Here is a 21,036-nt window from a genome sequence, read left to right as displayed (position 1 = left end):
AAAACAACAAACAACTTAGAATAAGCAAAGAAACCATAACAGCTGAGAAATCACCTGGATTTTGGTATAACTCCTAATTTTAGGTAGAACAACACTAGATGGTTTTACATGCAGAGCAAGTGTTCTCAGGTCTATGCAGATAGTTACATTTGAAATGCAGGGAGGAAAACATAGCACAAATACAACCCACTGTTATCACAATGAAACCTTAAGTATTTCCAGAAATAAATGTATTTTCAGTTTGTTGCTCTGTCTAAAACACATTTCTAAAATCACGAATCTCTACAAAGCCTAACCAAGTTGAAGAGAATTTAGTAACAACAGCAATTTTTCCTCCACAAGGTGGTGAGAGAAAGAAAGACAAAGCTTCCAAGCTGTCAGCAAATTCTAACCATCCCATCAACTTTATGTCCAACAACCACAGGCCTCCTCTTTCACAAAAGCTTGCCATGTGTTCTGAAGACAAATGAATCTAATTGTTTTGCACAATTGTTGGAATAGAGATACTGAATGCCTAAGCCTGGAGATCTCACAGACAACAGCCAGCTAGGAGCATTTGCTCAAATGAATGTTGGCCTCAGAATATCACGGTATAGCCACAGAGGCTGTTTTAAAGGTGGCAGCTTAAAAATAAATGAACTTCCAGTCTTGTTTCAGGACCGTTATAACTATGATGCAAACTAGAAATATTTGAATCACTTCCTCTTTTGACTAAATTCAGCCTCCACTGTTATTTGACGTGCTCTAAACAAAAGAAACAAAATGGTACAAAACAAAACAAACAACAACAATAATGAAGTATATTTATAAGAAAAACAAACAAACAAACAAACAACAATAACAAAAAAAAAACCAGAACAACTGTGTTCTTCCCATAAGAACCTCCATTTTGGATTCCTTCCAGAGGGAGGCAAGTCTTAGTTGTGTTTCAAACTGCAACAGATGAAAAACAGTGCTACAAACATCTAAGTGTAAAAGATTACATTGATTCCTAGTCTGCCACTCAGGTTCTGCTTTGAAATCCATGCTCCAAAAGTTCTGGTAGCATCAGTAAGAGACAAGTATAGGATAGATTTGAATTGTGACCCTTTGAGATAACAGCCTTAGTGATGTTAATCATAACTGAGGAATAAGCTTATTGTAAATGAACTGAGGAGGTTGAATACATGACAATATTCTTCTGTTTTTCACAAAAAATGGAGCTTGTTTCAGATTTCATGATTGTTTCTGATTAACCTCCAGTAACTTTCATAAATTTCTAGGGTACAGGTGAAGGGAAGACAGGATTCCTTTTCCATTATTGAGATAATTCTCCATTCTGCTTTTAGAATGCATTTACTCATATTTATTTTTCTTTAATATTTATTTTTCAACTGAATGGCGGGGACGGGGGGGAGGAGGAGGAGGAGGAAATAAGGCATTTTTTTAGTCAAGCAGAAGCTTTCCTAGACTCCCTGTAGTAAAAGAGATCTGATTTTCATCCTGTATTTTCCTATGGGAGGCAATGGCTATGTTGCCAGGTTTACTTCTTTTTCTGACGGTCTTTAATCCTTAATCTTGTGACAGAAATTCAAGATCAGAACACAGGTCTTAAGAAATGGAAATCTATTCGTCTTCAGCTTTCAAACAATTCATTATATTTGGCTAGACTTTTTCCCTCAGATGCCTTGTCCCTTGCCTACTAAATATAGCTGGCTCTTGGCTTGCAGCAGCTTCTACCACACTAAAAGTTAATCAGAAAACGTATGTTACCTGTGCTGCTGTAAGCAACAGAAAGAAGATAGGGGCCCCTTGTACTTTACCTGTCAAGCATAGGCTTAGCTGAGATAGATATGAATTTGTTTAAAGTTGCTACAGGCATTTTATCCCAACACTTAACATCTGTTTCCAGTGAACCATTTTATCAAGGTATTCTTTTACTGGAGTATGAAGTGGGAAAAGTTATCCTTATGCAAGTTGTTCAGTGGTAAATGTTAGGTACACTTCACTTTCATTGTTTTGTTTAATGCATAATTACAAATGATCTACAAAGATTATAACATTTTCATCAAAGAATGTTTATAGTTTCCTCCCTATAAAGTTATGAAGAACCTTGTCTTAGTTGGAGAAATTTGAGAGAATGAACTGGATTTGTTCTAACCAAAACCTTTGCTTTCATTTATGTGCACAATGTCTTCTTTTCAAATATATTATAGTCATGAAAAGCCAGTTAAAATCATATTCATGCAACCAATAATATGATTTTTTTTTTCACCAAGAGGGAAAAATACATGCTTTCCATCTGACAAAGTAGCATTCTGCAAATTCTTATTCTGAGACTGGGAAGGGAAAAAAAAAAAAAAATGCAAGTCACATAATAGTCCTCTAGGGTATTTTTACAAAAATTAAATAGTCTTAATTTCTTATGAGAGGAAAATCATAATTTCTGTTTCTCTCAGCCATCTGGAATTCTCATGTACAATATTCAGCTGTTTATACCATGAAAGTATGTATTGTCACAAGGGATTCCGGTATCCGAGTGTGATTTCAGCAAGTAGGTGTTTACTGTACTTGAGCTGATGGTGCAGACTACTAGAAGTATGGGTCAAGTCATATGAGAGCCTGCATTACAAAGAGATAGCACTGCTGGTTAATGACACATCGTGAATGCCCCTTGGAAAGAAGGGTAAAAAATGAATACATTAACTTTAAGCTTCTAAGGAATGAAGCTAACCTCCTCGAACGCTCAAGAATGAAAAAAAAAAAAAAAGGACACCATTGCTTTCAGAAAGTGGTTTGAAGTATGTTCCTAAATGAGGTCATCTTAAAATATGAGTATAAAATAAGTAGCACCCTGGTTTAGACAGAAGTCAAACTTGTCATCATAAGTAGCCATAAGCAGTGGTAAGCAGAGTTTGTTTCATAGATAAAAATAAAAGAAAATCTAAGGAAAGGTTGCCTAACCTATTTTGGCAAATTCAGTTGCTTTAATGTTAGAATTCTGGAGACTGTACCTGTCCTCCCTGAAGAAATTCTACTTTAAAGGAATCTTTCTTTTTCAAACTACCATTTGCTATTTAACTGGAACATCTAGTGAAACTTTGAAAGTGGAACAGTGGAACTGAGCTGAATAATAAACTAAAATTTGCTTCCAGCAAAAAAAGTTTTCTTTTTTCATCTTCTTTCTTCTTAGCTTCTATGTCTCTCGTATCTCATGGTTCCCAAAGGACTGAAGATAATAGCCTTCAACACACACTGCATAATGGGTAGGATGTCTGTAATGTATAATTCAGCTCAAGACTTCTCTAATCCGTATTATAAGAAATGGCACCTTTATCATCTTCTACAAGGAGCTAGAGTTGTTTATTGGTTGCAGATCCTTTTTTGCCTCATTTGTGCTAATTAGCATGGAAGAGAACTTTGGAGAGAGTTATGAAGACTTCCCAGGGTACAAGGTTTATTTATGAAGTTACTCCAGCTCAGTGAGCAGAGTTACTCGTGTTAAAGTCTGTGACTTAAAGCCAGTTAATTACAAACTATGGTCCAGGAGATTATTTGAAACCTAGAGTTCAGAGGAAGACTGTGACTAGGCAGTGGGTAAAGTACATATTCTCAAGAACCTTTTCCATCAAACAGCTAAGGAAAGTAGAGTTCCAAAATTTCCTTTGCATCAAGCAGTTACAACTGAAGACCATACAATAAACCTTTTCTAAATATAACCCTGTGTTTCCTGTCACACAACGAATTATCTGTCTCTTCAGTGACAGGCAAGTTCAATTTTGCTCCTTTACAAAATACATTTCTTAATCTTAAAATGTTCACAATTTAAATGTCTGCGTAAGAAATCGGTACAGTGAACGTATTTTGCTTATTTATCTGTCTGATATTTCGGGATCAAAAACAACACCAAATTTTTATGGAAAATCTTATCAGCTTTGAGCATCACACAAATCATCATTATCTTTTGTGTTCCAATCGTAACAGTCAAATCAACATGATTATACTAGAGGGAACTCTGGTTGCTACTCAAGTCATTCAATCCAATTTTTGGTTGTCCTTCAGCAGATGCTTCATGACACAGCACATTCTGCTCCTGTATACCCTATATGCTGCAAAGGCAGGTAAGGCTCACAAAGGTCTATGCCATGTAAGCTTGTCGTTAAGAACCTTCATACTATCAGTTGATTTCCTTTTAGTGAGCATATCAGCAAAATAATATTAAGAAACAAGAAATGAAACTAACAGGTTACAAATTTAGAACTAACAAAAGACAGTTCTTCTCAGACTGGGTAGTTAGGATTAACACTGAGTTGCCTCATGGATTTATTTACCTGCATAAAAAAGGTAAATGGGTAAATTAGCAGGAGAAATAGGAGATAAACACTGAGGAATTCTTCTCATTTCTCCATATCTACATTATAAAAATATACAGCTGAGCTAATCTTTCCAGGTTATCTTTGCATTCAAGGGAGAAAGACAAGAACTTCTCAGGAGAAACTGCTCTCCTGTTTTGAGCATCTGCTCCAAGACAAGTTCCCACCAGCTCTGCTGACAATTTCTTTCACTGTGGAAAGAACCTCAAGCAATATGTTCAGACTGAAATGTGGACTTCTGCAGTCAGACAAACAAATTCCACCTGTTTTGCTTTTCCTTAGGAATTTGCCATTGAATCTGATCAGAGACAGGATACTCGGCCATGTGGATCTTTGATCTGACCCCTGATAAGTCTGTTCCTGATGATCATTGCATTACACATTCCCTCTGCAGTGGATCTAGAGATAGACAGAATTTCTGTCATTTATTTCATAAAGACATAGTTACACACACAAAAGACAACATTTCATCTTGATTTGGCAAAACATTTCTCAGTTGTTAGCACTTCTGACTCCTGTGAGGTAAATTGTTGGGCCAACTGGCACATGTGCTACCTAAACAGTGCTTGTGTGAAACAAAACAGAAGGAACCCTTCAACAGGTTCAACAGGAACTTGTGCTTCATCAAAACACACTGGCTTTTTATTTTCTTCTCAGTACATTCAGGATATAAATCCTAACTAGTTAAGCTCTGCACTGTGCAAGTCCTATCTCAAATGCTGCCTTTCCAAATGTGAGCACTGGAATACTAATGCAAATTTAACATTGTGGCCTTGAATATTAGAAAACATATTCTCAGCTCAAACCTTGAACCAGAAAGGACAGTGAATTGACCAAAATTCATTGAGGCAAAAGTCCAGCGCCCTTTATGGATGTTTCCCAAGAAATGGAAGTATAGTAAAGAGAAATCTTGTGCCTCTGGAGAAGAATTTTCTTTGTTTTCTGAACAATTAATATCATTTTAAGCTTACATTAGTTGTTTAGTTTTGTGAGGTATTAACTGAGAATAACTCCTGTGCAGGGAGATGCATGGCTGTAGTGACAGAGAGCAATATTGATATTTTCCAATTTGCAAATGCTGGCTTTGCTAAAACATTCATTCTCAAAACACAGATTTTGTTCACCTGCTCTATTTGTTTTGCTAAGAATCAATATTTTCTGTTCTTCATTTAATTCAAAATGTTGATTTTGAGTTATCTAAGGACAGGGGATTTTATTTATTTATTTATTTATTTATTTAACTATTCGTCACCAATATCTACAAAAATCAGTGCAAGGACAAAACCAGTAGTAGGAAAGTATAGCTGTTTACCTGCTGGAGTCTTTTCTTCCCAGGTGTTCACACACCACAGCAGCTAGAAGTCTCTAAGTATCCAAATTAACCATTTAGATGATGCTTCAACTTTGTGTCTGCCTTTTTTCCTGTCAAAATTAAATCTCAAGTGCTGCATCTCTTTTCTTCACCTTCTGAAATATACAACTGTAATCCAGGTAAATCTAGCCTACATCTAGAATTACTCAGGGGCCAGGCATATTAATGTCTCTGGCATGATACTTCAGCTGTTACAGCTGTTAGAGAAATAGAGTAAAAGGAGGAAAACATTATTTTGTTTAATTGTGATTTTCTGTGGTATACCATTTATAGAGGTTGCTATGATTTATCGCTGAAGCTGTAGATACTGGTTTTGTGCATGGCTCACTGCTTTTGTGCAGTAGCAATGTACTCGCTAAACTGAATTCCAGTTAATTTTAATGGCCTCCACTGAAACTGGTTTCCTTCAGATCCTATGTTCAAAAGTTGCAGTGATGTTCTACATATAACCTCTGGGCATCTCCCAGTTAACTAATGAACCAGGCAGGGTTTTCAAGGGCATTCATCCAGTATTCCAACCACAGAAGCCAGGTACACATGCAATTCAGGTGCTTTGATTTCCCAAGAAAACTATTAGGAGCACTAGTAGTTTTTCATGAATGCTGACAATGGAATTTCACTCCCACTCTTGAACCATGCTTTCTCCAGTCTCTTAATGTCCAAGCTATTCAGAACTAGACTAACCCCTTTTCTTCTGAGGCAGCTTTCTCTCTGGTACACCCTGGCCTCTGAGCTTCCATGTTTAGTTGGTACCCAGGCAGAGAGCTTCAGCTCTGTCCTACCTGCTGGCTCCTGATTGCATTAGGGCAGCTGTCAAAGCACAGACAGGAGGTGGGCAGTGCTTAAGGACCTCCTCTCTTCACAAGCATGGCTGTAAGAGTACAGTCACCCTGGAGACTGATGATTCTGGGAAATGCATTCTTTTTCTATGAATCTTCAAAAACCTAATGAAAATTATACATTAAAAAAATAACATCTTTATGCAACATATTTAAGACAACTTTAACCACAGAAGTACTGAAATAATAGACTGATATTCTCATTCTTATCATGTGTCTACAATCTAGCACGCACATTTTAAGTGCACTCTGTAAAAGTTCAATTTTTTCCTCCCCTTATCTCATCCTCAGGTTCCTTTCTGCTATAAGACACCCAGAAAGCAATAAACTCCATACAGAAAGCCACGGTTTCACTTGCCTGGGAATTCACATTTCTAGTATTTTTGATACTAATTTCTTTCTCTGACCCGCAGCTTGTTTGCTGCATCCACCTGCTTAGGGCTTGTAATACATATCACTTTTTCTACAGGACAGATGTGCTCCAAAAAGTCCTCAGAATTAACATAAAATTATTGCTTGTTAGTATGTACTTAAGTTTCAATAAACATAAGCCAAATTCTGTGGTAGGAGGGATTTTATCTGGGATGTTGTTCTATATTTTCACGTAACATATTAAGTAACAAACCAAAAATGGCAACATCTTTTTTTTTTCCTGTCAGAAATAAATCTTTTCACAGAGATAGAGAAGTTCATTCTTGAATTGAAAGAAGAGATGATCATCAAGAATTTCACAATGAAATCTTTCAGTAACCACAAACTTTTTTTAGGCTTTTCTAAGTAAGAAAATGCTGACAGGAATGTTATATGCATATGTAGTAAGTACTGTTATCATTTCTTTGTTGCTTCTATTGCTGCTAGGAGCACAAAAGTAAATTTGAACATGGTTCAATGCCTTTTGGGTGGATAGTCATTAGAAACTCTTTTTCTGGATGTGCAACTTACTGAAAAAAAATCTGTTTAATTAAATGTAACCATAAAATTTAAGCATAACTTTCAGTTAGATCACAAAGAACAATTTTTACATTTGTATTCTTTTCTGCTCTTCTCCCTCCATTGTATTCCTACTCTTTTCTTCTTTCTGTTAATCTTTTTCCCAGACTTCATTGGCAAAGCATAATTCAAATTTCCATTAGCTGTAGGAACTACTAAGGCTCTCTGATTTTCTGTCAATTTAGAATGTGTGCACTCTTCCCTGGTCAAAATCTGCTATGCTAAGTATGCTCCCAGTACTTCACTAGGGCATTGCATGATCTGTCTTCCATTAGAGCTGAACTCATGGATTTTTAGTGTCAACAAATTAAACCAAACATCATGCAGCTGTCTTGCCTAACAGTCTTGCTCAATAGGGAGCCTGGCAAGATTGCTTTGGCTGAAATAACCATCCTAAGCTCAACACACAGTTTCAGACATGCAAACAGGCAGAAAAGCAAAGTCAAGCAACAAAACACTGAATAATTCACAGTCTAAAGACAAAATTTTGTTAATGATGCTGACAGATTTTTTTTCTCCTACAGTATAAGTAATGACTGTAACCTAATTCAGGCCAAACGTGTAGTACATATGTTCATTAAATGAAGAGCTGATAAAGTTCAGTAATAGAAGGGATTGGCTCATTTTCTTTTCTTTTTCCTTCTTAAATGGGATGTGGGGACAATGTTCTTGATGTAATAATCAACCTAATTCCATCTTTGATGTTTGTTTCTTTGTTTGTTTATCTAGATACTTCGGGTTTGGGGCACTTCAGTTACAGTGACTGTACTACTGAATTCTATATTATTCTATGCTGTCTTCTAACCATTAATGACTTTTAGACCATGAACTGACAGGATCTGTACAGTTGTTTGTATATGTGTCATGGTTTTATGATTTTTGGTTATTGGTATTCCACATCATAACATCATGCAGTGATGTTTAACTGGGAGTTAAAAAGCAAATGCTCTAGTTCCGGGTACTCATCCAGAAGAGAAGAACCACCACGTTCCCCAGAAGACTGTTCGAGTACTGTTATCATTCCTGCTCAGGGGAACAGATATAAGGCCTGTAGGTCACCTGACCTGAGTCCTCTGCCTTCTCCTCTCATCGTGCTTGCTTTTGGACCGTCTCACTGCTGCTCCTGACTGCACGCAAGGCTTCAGTATTAGCGTAAGGCCTTTATCTCTCAGACAATCCTTCTCTCAATTATATTTGATTTTATTAACAATTATATAGAATTATATTGTATTATAGTGTATTATCGTGCATTCCGATACTATATTTAGTAAATTAGTTTGTTTCTCCTCAGATCATTGCTGCTGTTTTTTTTTTTAATTATTCTTTTTTGTGGGGGGTCCCCTGTTTCCCTTTTCTGGAGGCGCGGATTTTGAAAAAAAATCCCTCCGCCCCACTAGTCATGGAACCGGGCTGGACCAGCCCGTAAACCGTCGACAATATGTCACTTACAGCTTGTTTTTGTTCTAAAAAAATGGTAAGAATTTTACAATTAATGATAATTAGAGTATGTGTTATTCTGGAAAAGATAATAATCCTCCATGAAGTGACTTTTTGGATACAGCAAGGAACATGAAAATATTTAATAGTTACTTTCTGTTACTGACACTGTGATGTTAGGAGTCTTGAAAAAAAATACACCTAGGATGATATTTTCAAACTATTTCATCTCTAGGTTAAAGTTCTAAAATATTTTATCCATTAAAAAAAAAAATCTTTTCAGAATGACGTGGAAATTAAAATCGTTGCAAGTCATTAATATACTCCTTAGGTTATTGTACTTAAATACAAGGTAGACCATTTTGGGAATTTTACTTTAGTATAAAAGAAAACCTAAACTCAAAACACATTTCTTTTTTAGGAAAGTAACTACAGATATGGAAGCTTATATGTGGCCACTATTTTTGAAAATATTACCTTGTTTACTCATCTATAATTTTAAGACAGTGTATATCAGTGAAATACAATCAATATCTAGAAATCCAAATATGAATCTCAATGAAAAGTATCTAATATACTCTATATTTGCTCACTCACATATTATTTAAAATAATACCTTACACTTGCCCTGTAATGGATGTGCTATGATCTTTGAATCATTAATAAATTATTAGTAATTCATTATTCATTAAAATGTTTAAGTTGATACTCCTATTTGTGGCCTACTGAAATGTTTAATTTTATAACTATTCCTTTATCAATTTATTCAAGTGGCAAATTCTTAAGCACTAGGCACACCATTTTATTTCTGCAACATTTCTGTAAAGTATCTTACTGCTGTTGTGTTACAGAGCTCTGAGTTCTTTCTTTTCTGTTCACATGTCCAATTATGGTTTTTGACAAGTTTCAATATGTTGTAAATGAGAAGTGGCACTTTCACTGTTTATTCAGGTAAACTGTTTTCAAAATAATCTAAATAGAATTGAAGCTGCTGAGGCTCCTCTGCTCAAGTGAAAATAACAGATGCAGGGGTTAGTTCCAGTATATTTTGCTCATGGTGGGAAACGGTTTGCCTGACAAGTTGATATTTCTTGCCATTTCTTTGAATGATCAAATACAAAATCCTACATAAGACTGAACATCTGTTTATCCATTAAAACCCTTCCTCATTCATCCTCATTCAAGGCTGGATGAATATCACTTCTGAACTTTCTCTCACCATGAAGGGGCTGTGGAAAGTCATTAAGGCTTTTATGCCCAGCTTGAAAAATATGCTTTAGACAAATGTAAGCAGCAGAGCTTTACATGTGAAAAATGGAGTGACTTTCTACAGCCACTGCAAAATAGATCTCAGTACTGAGTACTCTTTTCTTACCTTAGTAAGATATTACTATCAAAGTAATAGCTATTTTCTAGAGAATACATTCACACAATAGCTTTACAATCTGAAGAGACTATAAATGCTGAGTAAATTATGCATAGTAGCAGCTGCATACCAGAAGAGAATGTTATAATCTTCTTTCATAAGTAAGAGTGTCAAATTTGTCTAAACAGTTGTGCCTAAATAGCTTTAATGGCAAAAGGGGTGCCTTCTAAACATCAGGATAGGATCCCAAAAATTAGACTTTAAGTGGAGTGCAGAATACTGTCCTCTAAATTCTCTTCTTCCATCATTTTAGTGTTTTTTTTTTCTGCAAGAAATAGGGTAGAACCGCCACTGTGCTATCTAATGAGTCATTAAACATTTTTTTCAAAAGAGTCAGCAAAAGAAGTCATATAGGCATCATTTAGGATTTTGCTTCAGCATCTTTACAGGATTTCTTTTGGATGATTTTGATACCTGAAAGATCAAGTAATTATGCTCACTATTTTGAAGGTTAAACTGAGATTATATTACTGAAATAGATTGGCTTTATAGAACACACTAGAGCAAATAAACGCATTCTCACCACAGCTGACAAACAGGATTGTATACTAGTAACACTCTCATAAACATTCACTGATTAATCCTGATCAAACTTGCACTTACATGAGTTATCACATTCACATTTGACAAAGAACTTAAGTGTACTCCAATTCCAACTAAGCCTGCATGAGATAAGCAGTTAATGTAAATTAAGGATATATTTTAGTGATTTTTGTTAGCTGTGGTCAGAATGTTTCAATCATGAGATAACAAAATGTAGACAGGTAGACTTTTCTTACCTTTATTTTCCTTTCTTTCATCAATATTCATTTCACTTCTAGGAAAAAAAAAAAAAGCAGCAACAACAAAAGCACAAAAACAAAAACTCACAGAATATTGCTCATTCTATTTATCTTACATTTTTCTAATTTTTTCCATGCATATATAATGAAAATTTTTAAGAACTACAAACATTTTTTCATTTTTTAACCATCCACTCTACGTCAAATGTTTAAAACACTGAAGTAGGAAATAATCATCTCTGTATTTGCATGCTACATTTTTATTTTTTAACAGAACGGGAAGCAAAAATAAAATTTGATGAAGAATGCAGCATTCACACAACGTATGTGTGCTATCAAATCACTTTAAACAGTAAAGACTGTGAGGGCTTTATAGCATCATCAAATGTTATAAAGCTATAAAAAATCATAAACTTTTATGCTAAAATTACTATTCTGTGAGCAGGACTGTTTTCTTAAGTCAGACATTTTTTATTGTAAGCTATCACTTACAAACAGCTCCAAAACCTATAATTATTATGTAGTTCATACTGTACACGATGCTTCATTAAACAGCTAAAGGTATTCTGAATGGAAAACTGTAACCATTAAGTCATTTTTAAAAGAAGAAAAACATTTATGAGTATTCCTTATTTACAAGGTTCTAGGTAATTTCTATGTATGTACTGGGGACTGAGGTGATTTGGGCCAGGTTTCCACATGGTCAACTTCCTATGAATACACGCTTCAACAATCATTAACAGTCTCTGCCCTATATGAGCCCAATATGAAAACTGACTAGTTCAGTGCATCAGCTATTTTTAACCACTCCATACAGTTTCCTCGGCCATGCGGATCTCTAGTTTCTGCAGCACACTTACCTGACCAGAAAGCTAGACTTCAGGCAGCTGTCTTAACACTGCTTCTGTCTGCTTCCCACAAATTACATATTTCTAAGAGAAGAGACAGTAATGGTGGCTGAATGTTAGAAGTGAAATCTGTCCAGATGGCCACCTTGGGATTTCTGTTGGCTCTGCAGATGGACTAACAGAGGTATTAAATCTTCAAAATCTTTCAGATAGATAAATATAATTTTGATCATCTCATTTGTATTAAAGAACAGTAACTTTCTTCGTGCTAACCTGAAAATATGAATGTGAAAATGGAAAGACAAGGTCTTACACTGATCATACTTGGAACATTCAATGTGCACTGAACTGCATTATATAGGTGCCTTTATATATCCTAAGTTCCTTGAATCTTGAACTATTTATATTCATTTTGTTCAATATTAGGCATATGTGGAGTTATTTGAGGCCAGGTTGGATGGGACCCCAGGCAGTCTGATCTGATGATTGGCAGCCCTGCCCACAGCAGGCGGTTGGAGCTCCATGGTCTTTAAAGTTCCTTCCAACCCAAACTGTTCTATGATTCTACGATCCTATTTGTCAGTGATTTGTAAAAACAGTTTATGAAAACTACTCCCAGAAAGTGTCAGAATAATATAAAAACAACTGGAAGGTTGTTTTCAAAACACTGGTAAAGTTTTGTCCTGACATAGGGAAAGCATATACTGCCAATCTCAGTTAATTAATTCTATTCTCAGCTTCAAGATCTGGCTGACGAACAAACCTTACTGTCTTCACAGTGTGAAGTTGAAACTTAAGACCATAAAGACAACTGTGACACTCACCAGACCATTTTTATACTAAATTACTTGTTACTTAAAAATAATTGCAATTCAAATCCCAGAATTTTCCTTAAGCAGCTGAATTGCAAAATGTGCACAGAAAGATACCATGGGGAATATTCCAACACTGCATAAATCTGGAAAATTATAACTTACCACTCAATGAATGTATTTGTTCTGGCAGCACAGTAAAAGCAGTGACAAGAAGCAAAGGGAGGTCCAACTGGTGACATGAGAAGTCTGTGGTTTTGCAGTAATAACTTAATAAGTGACACTCAGGATCTGTACCACTTGAGTAGTAGAAATAGGCTCACATTCCCAAAATTCAAAGGGTCTTCCTGTAGATCTTTTACATATCTACACAAATACCATTTGCAACCTGTGATTTTTATTTACTAAATTTCTGAGATGAATTTCATAAAACTCAATTAAAGAAATTTCATAAGTCAATGTAGAGAAAAAACTGACCAAATTTCTTCATTATCAAGGCCCTCACTGTTGGTCTATAAAATTTTTTTGAATGTTTTGGATGCTGTTTGTGGGATAATGTTGCTCTCTTTAACGAAGTCTACAAACTGCATTGAAATTGAACATACTTGTTACATGTGTCATGTAACCCTTGAGAGACAGTCTACTTAGATATCGGTATTATTCTTAGTGCCATGTAAGTTCTAATTTTAAAATGGAACCGAATTTAAAGAAGAACATAGGGAATACATACCATGGAGCTTCAGAGATTCCTGAATGAAGAAGTGAGGCTTGTTTGATTAAACTCAGTGCTGTGTGCCTGCAGTTGGACCATGAGACCAGAGCTAGGGTGAGTTCTGATTTGTTCTCCTATGCAGACACACGTGATCATAATTGGCAATTTAGGGGCAATTTAGCATTTTAAGGTCCAGAATTTACATATCTCTCTTTCAACTCTAGGGTCAGACTTGGCACATATACCTAAGACACAACTGCTGCTAGGTTCCTTATTAATGGTTCCTTATTAATCCTTTTTATAAAAAAGGCCTCCACCTCTTTCCCCAAAACAGAAACTAAGATAATTAGATTAATTAAATTATAACTGAGATTATTCAGACCCACTCCAGCCCTTGGAAAAAATCCTAATGAACTGTAAGCTATCTTGGCACTTTCCTCTCCTTTTCTGAGGTGAAGATACTGCTCAGAATTTATTACAAAATCAGAAAGTGATCCATCATTTCTATAGTAATAGAACGCCCCTCTCTCTGAAGAGGGCTTCAGACCTTCCAGATACTTGTATGAATGGCATCAACAATGGATTAGCTAATACTACAGGTAGACAGGCACTTCTGCATGCTCTGTAGGAGACATTATCATAGGATATGAATCAATAGCAATAACCTGCTAGACTTCTAAGCTGTTCAGGTTTCAATTAGCATTAGTATTATTTTCTACAAATTCCACTGTTCATTAGCAAGACTTGACAGTCCTGACAGCTGGTGCTTTGGAGCACTCCTGTACAGTATTCCTACGTGACCTTGACGAACCTTTTAAATCACTTTAGCTCTACTTTGAAGAACAGATTGTCCATGCTGAATTTATAACCCACACTGCTGCTGAGGCAGCTTTCTTGGCCAGCTTCTGTCTCCCCATTTCCGAACATCTGCTGCTTGGAAAATTCAAGTAATCACCTGCATATTGGGCGAACTCAGTGATAACAAATTTCATAAGAACACAATTTTCCTCATTTCCCATGTAATATATTGAGAGATATATGTTTTTTTCAAATTCCTGTAGTACTGTGTGTATGATCTTGTAAAGGCAAAATCAGCAGTCTCTGCAACTGTTACAAAATCATTTGCTATCTTGTTCTAGGAAAAAGAAAAGAAAAGAAAAGTTTGGTTTCTTTAAAATCTTAATGCTTTGAGAGTTAGTGTTTCCATGCCAACTGGCAGCATCCTGCCCTACAATCCTGTACTCCTTCCTGACTATCAGCCCCATCTTTGCCTGTCACTATAAGGTCACAGTTTGTGGACTACTGCCAGACTACCAGCAGCCACATCTCTCCCTTGTCTTTCCAGCATGTGCTAAGTGCTCATAAGTCACATTAACTAGAATTGAGGCAAAGCAACAAATTGAACAAATAATTATAACAGCCAACAGGGAGAGCAGAGACCTGTTTATAATTGCTTAGTTTGCTGAGCACATGGATGTTAATATGCCTCACTTCAAAGCAATTATGTTGTAGCTTCTGACAGGTGCAATATGGAATTATTGACTTTAGCACTACTCTGGGCAACCTTGGAAAGTCCATGTCAGCATTTAGTACTGTGGCCTTGTACCTACCATTGAACTCCCTGATCTTCCTTGAAAAACAGAACTTCCCTGTTCACCCATTATGCCAAATAAACCTCTTGACTTTCTGATTTCATTGACATTTTTTAATCTCTTCCTCAGAATGATTGTTAACAGAAAATTTTGAAGACTACTTTGCTTTATAAACCTTTTTTTGATGTCTAAAATGGAGTCGAGGCTGGACTGAAAAGTGATCACTGCACTACAGTTAATCACCCATGCAGAGTATCTCCCACTTTCTTATACCAAAAGGGAGTAAGATTTGAGCATTTATTCAGTTATTCACTTTCCTCATTTACAAAGCTAACTTTTTCATACAAAGCCTCAGCTGCTTCCATATGAGCCTGTTCAGCCTGAAAATCTTGCAGTCTTCACAGCCAGCCATAGACTTTCTATTCAGTCTAATCTGTGTAAACAAGACTGCATACCGTCAGGGTCCAAGCTCTCTACTATTTGGCCTCAACAGTTTTCTAGTACTATGAACACAGATCTATGTACAAAAGACACACATTGACCATATTTAAAAGTATATTTGGGTTCTCAATGTGTTTAAGCATTTTTGACGAATATTTTAGATCAGTCCATCTCCATTTTGAGCTAAAATCTAAATAGAAATAGAATGGAAAAAAAGACAAAATATAGCAATGATATTAGAATAAAAAAAATAAAAACAATTCCTGCTCCTTATAGTTACCCATATTTATTTCAAGTATTTGTTTCTCTCACAAGCTTTTCTCCTTTCCCTTCACAAATGTTTACAAATTAATTTCCTCAAGAATTATCTTTATAAATTTTAACTCAGTACTTTTTGCTGACATTTTCATTACTTTTGGTTAATGTCCTATTTTTCTAACATCTCAACATTTCTTCATACATAAAGCTCCCACAAAATATCTGGGAGATTTGGCTAGTTATGGCCATTGCACAGTGCCATTTCCATTCTCTGACCACATGTCAAGCTCTGAAAGCTTAAGTGTTTGTAATCCACAGAATTTTGCTGACTTGCAAATGAAGATAATGATTTGGATACCAAGCTAGAACATTTCAAATAGGACCATTTGATAAAAATCACTGTATAGACCATCTTAAAAATGAAGCACTATAAATGCAGCCCTACTTGGCACTAAAACTAAGGGAAATAAAAGTGTACACTTCCTAAAATTTATCACTTAGCTTCTACATACATCCACTTCAGGAAAATTCAATTAATTGAATGTCAGTGAAAAATATCCTTCAAATAGAGACATCCACTCAGCTGAAATGAGCCTATTTTTCTTGCAGGGAAATGTTTGAAGAATATTCATTGTTTCTTTGCCAAGTTCTGATATTTATTGACCTTTGGGTAAATGTAAAGTAGAATGCGGTCTTGTCATACAGTTCAGACAACCAGAATTAAAAATAATAATAATAATAATGATAATAAGTGATAGAGAATGACCAAACACATTTTGTGCTCTAAATTATGAAAAGAAATGATTAGGACCCCTAGTCAAAATCAAAGTCTGATTTTTCTACCTGCTGTTCAGAATGCACCAGGAGTAACAGTGTTCTGATAACTTCTAACAATATGCACATTCTAATAAAAATGATTATTAAATTACATTGGAAATCTTAGCAAAGGCAATTAAATTATCCCCACATTTCTAGCAGATGCACAAGAAATTTCTGTTGTCCAGAAAATGTGGTAAGTGACTTAAGTGAAATACTTGCCTTACACAGCAGTCTTTCATGGCATGCTATAACTAGTAATCTACCCAGGATCAGAGCCAAAGAGGGATTAACCCATCACAGAAAGACATTCTATTTTAGGCTGCAGGCACAAATGCCTACTGACTGAACACACTGAGCTTTGTGCAATACTCCACTGCAGTTTGCTGCTTGATGAAAAAGAATGCTGTAATTTATCTTAAGCTTATAATACTGTGTTGATGCATCACACCTGTCAAAATGATGTTAGCATAGTAGACTGGTAAATCATATGCATCTTCCAAAATCCTTGTTTGGTGACTCCTGCAGTGTAAAAAAAACACAGCTATGGATTTTCAGCAGCATTCTTTCAGTGTAAGAATCAAATCCTTCCCACCACTGCAGAAGATCCCACATTTATCACAGAGAATATAGGCCTGCCAGCTGAACAAAACATTTTATTCCTTTATTACAATGACTGTTAAGCCACTGATACAAGTGACTGTCGTCCCCAAAGAACAATCCTTTAATGTTTGTTCTAGAATACATAAATCTGATAGAGGGACAGGAAAATATATTTCTGCTGGGGGTATATGTAAGCCTTTTTCAAATATTTTCTGAAGAGATTACAGGATGCTTCTGTCTAGTCTTCTACCACCTTTGATAACACCATGACCTGAATTTATAGTCAAAAGAGATTCTCTCTACAAAGCAGGTTTAAAAGTCTAAAAGGCTAAACTACCCTGCAGGTATCCCCAACTCTTCCATTTTAAGAGTTTATTCTACAGGATGTAGTTTTCCCATTTATTTATTTGTAACATATCTGATTCAAAAGTATTAAAAGTAATATGTCTGATTCAGGATCTCAATGTGGGACCATGTGCTATATGACCGCAGTCATTTCCTTTGGATTGCTTCATATTTATGTGAGGCAAGGGGTCTGACATAACACCACAGTGTTTCAAAAACACTGTTTAGCTATCAAGGGAAATGCTCAGAGTGAGAGAGAAGCTCTATAACTAAAATTATAGGTATGTTTTCTAACAGGCCTTTTGATAAGCATTCTTCAGATGATAAATCAAGAGAGATGATTTTCAGACAAAAATCAGCTTGATACTAAAGTGCTTCAAGTTACTTTGTGCAGTAGACATTCTTTTTGATTTATGCTGGTTATAATTAGCTAGTATGGATTTTAAAGCAGAGTGTAGAGAGCTCTCTGGCATTTGAATGATCAGTGGAGATGTCCATCTGCTATAATTCATCTGCACTCAGGTAACATTTTAAATGAGCTGAAAACAAGACATTATCTGGATTTGTACATTAATAGAATAGATATGGAAATCAATAAGACCATTTTCATATGCTTTTAACTGTTCTTATATACTTAATTTACTTTCTATAGGAGGATTTTTCATCTAATGCAGTTGAGTTATGAACAGCTATTTCCTATTTTGCTTTGTCTTCATTAAAGAATGTGTAGTACTGTCTTATTTACTGCACATCAGTTGGTCTCTGTTCTGAAAACACAATTACTTACTTTCTTGTGTAGTTCTTTTATTTGTATGGTTTTTGTAGCTCTTTACCAATCTTTGTACCACTGTAGTGAGCTGGTACTCTTATCCCCAGATGCATGAATTCAAAATTCTGTGCAAATTTGGATAAAGAGTCTTTTAAAAATGTACAAAGAATTTATCAGTATGTGCCATCATTTGTGTACAAAACACATATTTTTGCTTTTAAATGAATTTTTAAACTACTTACATCTTCAGAAATGAATAATCACATGTGGACACCCAAATTTATTTTAAGCAAAAAGTATGTAGCAGAGTCAAGGATAGAACACAATTCTCCAGAGTGATTCTTTTTTTCTTTTTTGGGGGGGGAGGGGACAGGGTGGGGAAGGAGTGCTTAACATTCCCACTCTATATATAACTCAAATTCTCCAACAAATGGAACAGTTATCCAAAAGAGAGCAAACTAATTCAGCCACAGTACAGATCTACCTGGTGCACTGAAGTCAGCATCGCTGAGGGGAAAGTGGTGTGTGATCATGTCATTTTAGATCAGAGCTCCATAGGCTTCAGGACTCGAAGGGCCCATCTTGATCATCCAGTCTGACAACCTGTATAGGAACAGTCCGTGGGAACAGCCCAGAATGAATCTCCTTTCATAATGCATAAGTACAAAGATACAGAATTAAAAATGTGTGAGCAACTTCCATTCTGACAATCCACAATTTAGAATGCATGTTTTTGCAATGCATTTCTTTCACAGGAGAGAAGAAAGGGTAAAACTGTTCATGTTTAACTCCTAGATGTTGGCTTCTGGAGCAATCCGAATTATGAAACCTCCTGAATCAATTTCCTTCTCTCCGGGGCATGTAGAATAATGGCTTTTCAGCATGCCTGGGAAGTGATCGCTCTGTCTTCCTACAGGAGATACAAATAGGCAGATTCTGGAAGCACTGCACAGAATGAAGACACATCACTTTGGGGGCAGTGGGCAAGGCTGGGGGATGGGGCAGAAGGGCCAGGCTTACAGCTGGGGAAAAGAGAATGGCAATAGAAGTAGATCTAGGGATTTGTTATACCTTATTTTCCACGTGTTGTCTTTACTGTGTTTGCAGCCTGTGGTATGTGTCTCTTGGAATTATGTCCACTTCATACTACCTTCACAACTATTTTGTTGTTTTCTTTTTTTATTTACTAATAGACTAAGTGCTGTTTCTAAGTTACTTTCCAATTTTAGGGGCAAATACCTATGCCACTATGACATTTATAAACGAGACTGCATGGCTGATTTCACATAGGGTGGTTTTTGATAGACATTGCTGCCCTGTTGATAGTTTGTAACTAACAAGCAACAAAACCTGGCAATTTCTCTGTACGTATTAAATATCAAAACTCAGTGTCATTGACTCATCATGATAGGGAAGACAACACTCAGCACAAGGCAGGAGAAATCCCTTCTACTCTTCAGCTGAATGAGCTGGTATACTGGGGTTTTACACCCCAGATGGCAGGTTGGATATCACATGAGATATGCACTGCTCTCCCGTTTGGAGAATCACAGGCTTCTCCTCTCAGTTTTGTAAGGAGTCTGTTTGCCACTGTATTCTATCCTCTAGATGTATGACTTTCTATAAAACATAGTCACAATATTAAAAAACTTGCAATTGTGGGCCAAATTCTGCTCTCAAGCATATTTGAATAAATATGGAATTCAATAGCTAGACATTTTTTGGATCTGAGTATGTGCACGATCTATTTCTCTCATCCATATGTCTTTTAATCCAATCAGCCAAGATGGTTGATCCCAACTGTGTACATTTGCTTTGTAAAATGAAATGGAAATGGCAAGCACACATGCTCAAGTACTTCAAATATCATTTTACCCACAGTCATCATGCAGTAAATGCTCTTAAAGTAACAGAGCTGTGCTTGGGGGATGGGGTACAGTGCTGCCTGAATGCTCCTTATCTAAGAAGGGAAGAGATCTTTCTTTTTTGCTGCTATTCATGTGACAGCAGAGCTGGAGGGACCAATTCAAACTTAAGAGCTAAATTTAATCTGAAATGATCAATACCCTGGAACTTGCCATGTCCCACATGATTAGGTCAAGTAGCAGCATCATATATTCTGAGCTTGTGTTGCAAACCACTGTGTATCCACTAATTCTGTTAGGGAGAGTAGTTTTCCTACTACTCAGACATTTCTAGTGGATAAGCCCATGCCAATGAATTTGACATTCAGCCTTCAGAGAAGAAACTGCTAGTGATATACAGAAAAACTTTTTCCAGTAATATGCAAGAATGTATTCCACAAATCTGTCATAAGATAAAATTATTTTTAATCCAAATATGTAAAGTTTTTATCATCAATAAGTGAATTTTTAAATCATAGAGTCATAGAATCACTCAGGTTGGAAAAGACCTTATAGATCGAGTCCAACCATGACCTAACCATACTACCCTAACTAACAGTCCTCCGCTAAATCATGTCCCTGAGCACCACATCCAAATGGTTTTTAAATATTCAGGGATGGTGACTCAACCACCTCCCTGGGGAGCCTATTCCAGTGCTTAACAACCCTTTCTGTAAAGTGTTTCCTAATATCCAACCTAAACTTACCCTGGAGCAACTTGAGGCCTTTTCCCCTCAT

General features: G+C 36.1%; 1 long non-coding RNA gene across 3 annotated transcripts in view; it reads right to left on the bottom strand.

The window, feature by feature from the left end:
* Nucleotides 1-21,036, bottom strand: part of LOC107053504 — a 39,044-nt gene that overhangs the window by 6,519 nt on the left and 11,489 nt on the right. The window contains exons 2-5 of one of the 3 annotated variants that reach the window (XR_006939364.1): nt 18,879-18,997; nt 13,589-17,199; nt 12,059-13,107; nt 11,196-11,233 (exon numbers count right to left, since the gene is read on the bottom strand). This is a non-coding gene — a long non-coding RNA (uncharacterized LOC107053504). Of the gene's footprint in view, nt 1-11,195; nt 11,234-12,058; nt 17,200-18,878; nt 18,998-21,036 lie in introns of all 3 variants that reach the window. The other 2 variants (XR_006939363.1, XR_005860270.2) reach the window with 2 other exon arrangements.

This window comes from Gallus gallus, chromosome 5 (assembly GCF_016699485.2).
Source record: "Gallus gallus isolate bGalGal1 chromosome 5, bGalGal1.mat.broiler.GRCg7b, whole genome shotgun sequence".
Taxonomy (NCBI): domain Eukaryota; kingdom Metazoa; phylum Chordata; class Aves; order Galliformes; family Phasianidae; genus Gallus; species Gallus gallus.
The sequence above is the reverse complement of the archived record's forward strand: the minus strand, read 5'-3'. Positions and strand labels throughout refer to the sequence as shown.